The following is a 6,840-nucleotide window of genomic DNA, read 5'->3' as shown; positions in this document are numbered from 1 at the left end:
CCAGCTATGATTGAGTCTCTGTTACAGCAGGGTACACTACAGAAAGACCAGCTATGATTGAGTCTCTGTTACAGCAGGGTACACTACAGAAAGACCAGCTATGATTGAGTCTCTGTTACAGCAGGGTATACTACAGAAAGACCAGCTATGATTGAGTCTCTGTTACAGCAGGGTACACTACAGAAAGACCAGCTATGATTGAGTCTCTGTTACAGCAGGGTATACTACAGAAAGACCAGCTATGACTGAGTCTCTGTTACAGCAGGGTATACTACAGAAAGGCATGTCATACCCAACCGTGTTCTTTGCACCTGAAGACTGACAACAGGCTTCTGACGACTCAACACAATCACGCTTGCCATCGCTCCTGTAGTAAGAGATTATTTTGAGCGTTTACTGCCTTGGACAGAGCCAGTGGGTTCTAGATGATTCCACTGACTTGGAAGTGGCAATGCAAATGCGCCTTCACGTTTACAGATGTTAATATGCATTTTTGCCAGTTACCACAGGGACTGCATCCAACAGTTTTCTATAAATGTGTGCCAGTAGCATTGAATGACTTTGCTAAGCCATACTCTGATACAGTATGAAAATGCAGCAGGAACTGAAGAACATCTGAAGCTGCTGGACAAGCTCCTTTCCAGGTGCACCTTCTGGGCCAATCCAGTCAAAATGCACCAAGAAAAAACATTGAGCCTCATTCACAAAACTTTTCTTAAATTAATCTTATTACAGGATAACCACAAATGCACCCCAGTGTGAGAAATGTCTTCTTTATCAGAGAAACCCTTCCTGCTGCCTCTTTACAGTGAGAAAGAGGAGGACAGCATTCCATTTGTGTTAACTCTGGCCTGGGGGGTTTGAGTACAGTGTCCCTACCCAGTTAATTAATTGGCTAAAATTAAGTTCATAAAGGGTCCTGAATAATTAAAGCCAATCCAGCTGATCAAAGGCTTCTTTTGGCTTCCAATGAGACTCAATAGTAAGGTTTTTTCCACAAGTTTGCCAAATGAATGTTTTTAAATAGTCTGTAGTTGGTGGTAGAGGGTTTCCAAACATGTTCTCTTCAATTTCTCATTTTGAATTTGTAATGAATGCAAATAAAAAGTAGTAATCATGCATTAAAATCTGAGAAAGAATTTGCGTTTGACTTTGTACCAAGTCAGATCAGCTTCTGTACACTAAAAGACTCCTCGTACCACGTACAATGACCAGGGGTGGCAAACCTTTTGCATACAACTGTGAGTGGGTGTGTCTTTGTATGTGTGCGTGTGTGTGTGTGTGTGTGTGAGTGTGTGTGTGTGTGTGTGTGTGTTTGCTTATCTTATCCACAGTGCAAACACAAGTGCAAAGATCAGGGATGTAAGGGCAGTGATCTCACAGATGGGGAAAGTACAGTATATGGAAAGCCAAGTGTGATAAAAAGTCTCGCCTTAACACGTTGATCCCTGAGCTGGGATTCCTTCTCTGTTACTCTCTCTGCTTTAAACCTGTCCGAATAAAGCTGTACACTGAAAGGAGGGTGGATTGCCTCACTCTCCTTTTAATAAAAGAAACATATGTAATGTACTATGGTATTATTTGCTTTCTTTGGTCATTTATATAAATTATGGTTTTGATTGTACTGGGCATTTTAACTGTAGCCGGTAAGTGCCCTCTTTTGACCACAGGGGGGTGACAAAGCTCATTTATAGTATGCAAGGGGTTGATATAGTCAACCTATTGTAATAGGGATTGGTCATGCCATAGAACCTACAGAACAGACGAAGAATAACATTTCTAATTTCCATATAATTCAGATACATGTCAGGATAGGCCATGGAAATATGATATTAATGTGAAAAGTCTATTAATACATTTTGATGTTTATTGAATGTGTAATCATTTTAGTTTGCTTTGATTCGTGGTTTTGGGTAAAAAAAAATTATTAAAGACAATGAATCGCTGTGCATTTGCTTGTGAAGGTCAGAGGCGGTGAAATGTTTTAAGTTTCGTCCTGGTGAATGAGGATGATGATGCTGGTGGCAAAGTCTCAGAGATAAACGTGTTTCTGGTGTTGTGCTCATCTTTCCTTTCCCACATTTTTACGAAGCCTGTTTTTTTCCAATTTAGTAAGAATGCTGAGAGCTGGCTGTTTCCCCCTCATTGCAGTTTAGCTTAACATGCTGGTGTGGCCTGAATGTGTCACTCACGCAGACTGAAGATGTGGAGGAATGTAAGGACATTGATGCGGCCCGGTTTGTTCCCAAAAAAGTCAATAACACCGGAATTACAGTGGCAGGTTTCGCTGACTGCACCTGCTTGAAGCGAACAACCATTACACTGTAAAACATCTTGGCTTTGGAAATGGTTCCTAACCAAAAGTCCTGGTGTGGGTCAGTCTGCTGTACTAAATGTGTTGTCCGTGATCTGTTCTTTATCCGCTTCTGGTGAATGGGTGTACAGTGGCCCTGACTTCAGGGCTGTGTGTGTGTGTGTGTGTGCGCGTGCGTGTGCGTGTGTGCATGCGTGCGTGCGTGCGCGCGCACGCGCGTGTGTGTGTGTATGCTACTGCTCTCATGGGACCTCCCTTGGTGGCTGAATGCAGCAGATGGTAACCACACTGATATTTTTAATGGTTACAAATGCACATAACAAGGCTATGGTATGTCGTGCATTCGACCATTTATAACCAAGGATGTCTGTGTGATCTCAAGCTTTGTGTCTGTGGGAGGAGTTTATATCCAAATATGTATCTTAAAAATTTTGTATGAAATGGTCTGTGCTGAGTACGGAGGTGTTTCCTGTCCAAGAAAATGGACCAGCATGCAAGAGTCCCACTCTTGAAAATATCCAACATGCTCTGGCTGTGCAGATGATCACAAAAACCAAATACTCTGAGTTTTCTACTCCACTGCCTGTACAAATAATTCTAGAAATAGCCCCTAGATAATAGGGCCTAGGACCATCAAATCACTTCTAAATTGTTCACAAACAATGGCCACAAGAATCAGAGCCTATGCTTTGTGCATTATTACCTCATGCATTTTTACACAAATATTTCCAATTAGGTATTTCAATTGATTATTGAAAAAAATACAGATGACAAATGCTTTCAAGTTCAATAGCTCGTAGATAATAGGGCCTAGAACCATCAAACCAATTGTAAATTGTTCACAAACAATGGCCACAAGATGCAGAGCCTATGCTTTGTGCATTATTACCTCATGCAATTTTACACGAATATTTCCAATTAGGTATTTCAATTGATTATTGAAAAAAATACAGATGACAAATGCTTTCAAGTTCAATAGCTCGTAGATAATAGGGCCTAGAACCATCAAACCAATTGTAAATTGTTCACAAACAATGGCCACAAGATGCAGAGCCTATGCTTTGTGCATTATTACCTCATGCAATTTTACACGAATATTTCCAATTAGGTATTTCAATTGATTATTTATATTTCTTCCAAAAAAGTCTTCAAACATATTGTTACTCATTTATTTCACCGGGGTTGTTCAATAAAGATGATATCCTATTGATCCAAATCAATTAATTGCATTTTTACATTCATTGCATTATTTTCACATTTTGGACATAAGCCTATAGCCTTATGTATTTTTCTGATTTTCCACTGACATATATTTCTTCCAAAAAAGTCTTCAAACACATTGTTGCTCATTTATTTCACCGTGGTTGTTCAATAAAGATGATTTTCCATTGATCCAAATCAATTAATTGCATTTTTTAATTTATTGCATTATTTTCACATTTTGGACATAAGCCTATATGGCCTTATGTATTTTTCTGATTTTCCACTGACATATATTTCGTCCAAAAAGTCTTCAAACACATTGTTGCTCATTTATTTCACCGGGGTTGTTCAATAAAGATGATTTCCCATGCATTGGAATTAATGAATTGCATTTTTAAAAATTTAGCATTATTTTCACATATTGGACATAAGCCTATAGCCATATGTATTTTTCTAATTTTCCACTGACACTGATTTTTCTCCAGAAAAGTCTTCAAACACATTGTTGCTCATTTATTTCACCGGGGTTGTTCAATAAAGGTGATTTCTCATGCGTTGGAATCAATTAATTGCATTTTTTAATTTATTGCATTATTTTCACATTTTGGACATAAGCCTATAGCCTTATGTATTTTTCTGATTTTCCACTGACACTGATTTTTCTCCAGAAAAGTCTTCAAACACATTGTTACTCATTTATTTCACCGGGGTTGTTCAATAAAGATGATTTCCTATTGATCCAAATCAATTAATTGCATTTTTACATTTTTTGCATTATTTTCACATTTTGGACATAAGCCTATAGCCTTATGTGTTTTTCTGATTTTCCACTGACATATATTTCTTCCAAAAAAGTCTTCAAACACATTGTTGCTCATTTATTTCACTGTGGTTGTTCAATAAAGGTGATTTCCCATGCATTGGAATTAATGAATTGCATTTTTCAAGATTTAGCATTATTTTCACATTTTGGACATAAGCCTATAGCCTTATGTATTTTTCTGATTTTCCACTGACATATATTTCTTCCAAAAAAGTCTTCAAACACATTGTTGCTCATTTATTTCACCGTGGTTGTTCAATAAAGATGATTTTCCATTGATCCAAATCAATTAATTGCATTTTTTAATTTATTGCATTATTTTCACATTTTGGACATAAGCCTATAGCCTTATGTATTTTTCTGATTTTCCACTGACATATATTTCGTCCAAAAAAGTCTTCAAACACATTGTTGCTCATTTATTTCACCGGGGTTGTTCAATAAAGGTGATTTCTCATGCGTTGGAATCAATTAATTGCATTTTTTAATTTATTGCATTATTTTCACATTTTGGACATAAGCCTATAGCCTTATGTATTTTTCTGATTTTCCACTGACATATTTCTTCCAAAAAAGTCTTCAAACACATTGTTGCTCATTTATTTCACCGGGGTTGTTCAATAAAGATGATTTCCCATGCATTGGAATTAATGAATTGCATTTTTAAAGATTTAGCATTATTTTCACATTTTGGACATAAGCCTATTGCCTTATGTATTTTTCTGATTTTCCACTGACATATATTTCTTCCAAAAAAGTCTTCAAACACATTGTTGCTCATTTATTTCACCGTGGTTGTTCAATAAAGATGATTTTCCATTGATCCAAATCAATTAATTGCATTTTTACATTTTTTGCATTATTTTCACATTTTGGACATAAGCCTTTAGCCTTATGTATTTTTATGATTTTCCACTGACACTGATTTTTCTCCAGAAAAGTCTTCAAACACATTGTTGCTCATTTATTTCACTGTGGTTGTTCAATAAAGGTGATTTCCCATGCATTGGAATTAATGAATTGCATTTTTAAAGATTTAGCATTATTTTCACATTTTTGACATAAGCCTATAGCCTTATGTATTTTTCTGATTTTCCACTGACATATATTTCTTCCAAAAAAGTCTTCAAACACATTGTTGCTCATTTATTTCACCGTGGTTGTTCAATAAAGATGATTTTCCATTGATCCAAATCAATTAATTGCATTTTTTAATTTATTGCATTATTTTCACATTTTGGACATAAGCCTTTAGCCTTATGTATTTTTCTGATTTTCCACTGACATATATTTCTTCCAAAAATGTCTTCAAACACATTGTTACTCATTTATTTCACCGGGGTTGTTCAATAAAGATGATTTCCTATTGATCCAAATCAATTAATTGCATTTTTTAATTTATTGCATTATTTTCACATTTTGGACATAAGCCTATAGCCTTATGTTTTTTTCTGATTTTGCACTGACACTGATTTTTCTCCAGAAAAGTCTTCAAACACATTGTTGCTCATTTATTTCACTGTGGTTGTTCAATAAAGGTGATTTCCCATGCATTGGAATTAATGAATTGCATTTTTCAAGATTTAGCATTATTTTCACATTTTGGACATAAGCCTATAGCCTTATGTATTTTTCTGATTTTCCACTGACATATATTTCTTCCAAAAAAGTCTTCAAACACATTGTTGCTCATTTATTTCACCGGGGTTGTTCAATAAAGATGATTTCCTATTGATCCAAATCAATTAATTGCATTTTTACATTTATTGCATTATTTTCACATTTTGGACATAAGCCTATAGCCTTATGTATTTTTCTGATTTTCCACTGACATATATTTATTCCAAAAAAGTCTTCAAACACATTGTTGCTCATTTATTTCACCGGGGTTGTTCAATAAAGATGATTTCCCATGCATTGGAATAAATGAATTGCATTTATAAAAATTTAGCATTATTTTCACATTTTGGACATAAGCCTATAGCCTTATGTATTTTTCTGATTTTCCACTGACATATTTCTTACAAAAAAGTCTTCAAACACATTGTTGCTCATTTATTTCACCGGGGTTTTTCAATAAAGATGATGTCCTATTGATCCAAATCAATTAATTGCATTTTTACATTTATTGCATTATTTTCACATTATGGACATAAGCCTTTAGCCTTATGTATTTTTCTGATTTTCCACTGACACAGATTTTTCTCCAGAAAAGTCTTCAAACACATTGTTGCTCATTTATTTCATTGTGGTTGTTCAATAAAGATGATTTCCCATGCATTGGAATTAATGAATTGCATTTTTAAAAATTTAGCATTATTTTCATATTTTGGACATAAGCCTATAGCCTTATGTATTTTTCTGATTTTCCACTGACATATATTTCTTCCAAAAAAGTCTTCAAACACATTGTTACTCATTTATTTCACCGGGGTTGTTCAATAAAGATGATTTCCTATTGATCCAAATCAATTAATTGCATTTTCACATTTTTTGCATT

Source organism: Anguilla anguilla, chromosome 15 (genome assembly GCF_013347855.1).
Source record: "Anguilla anguilla isolate fAngAng1 chromosome 15, fAngAng1.pri, whole genome shotgun sequence".
Taxonomy (NCBI): Eukaryota; Metazoa; Chordata; class Actinopteri; order Anguilliformes; family Anguillidae; genus Anguilla; species Anguilla anguilla.
The sequence above is the reverse complement of the archived record's forward strand: the minus strand, read 5'-3'. Positions refer to the sequence as shown.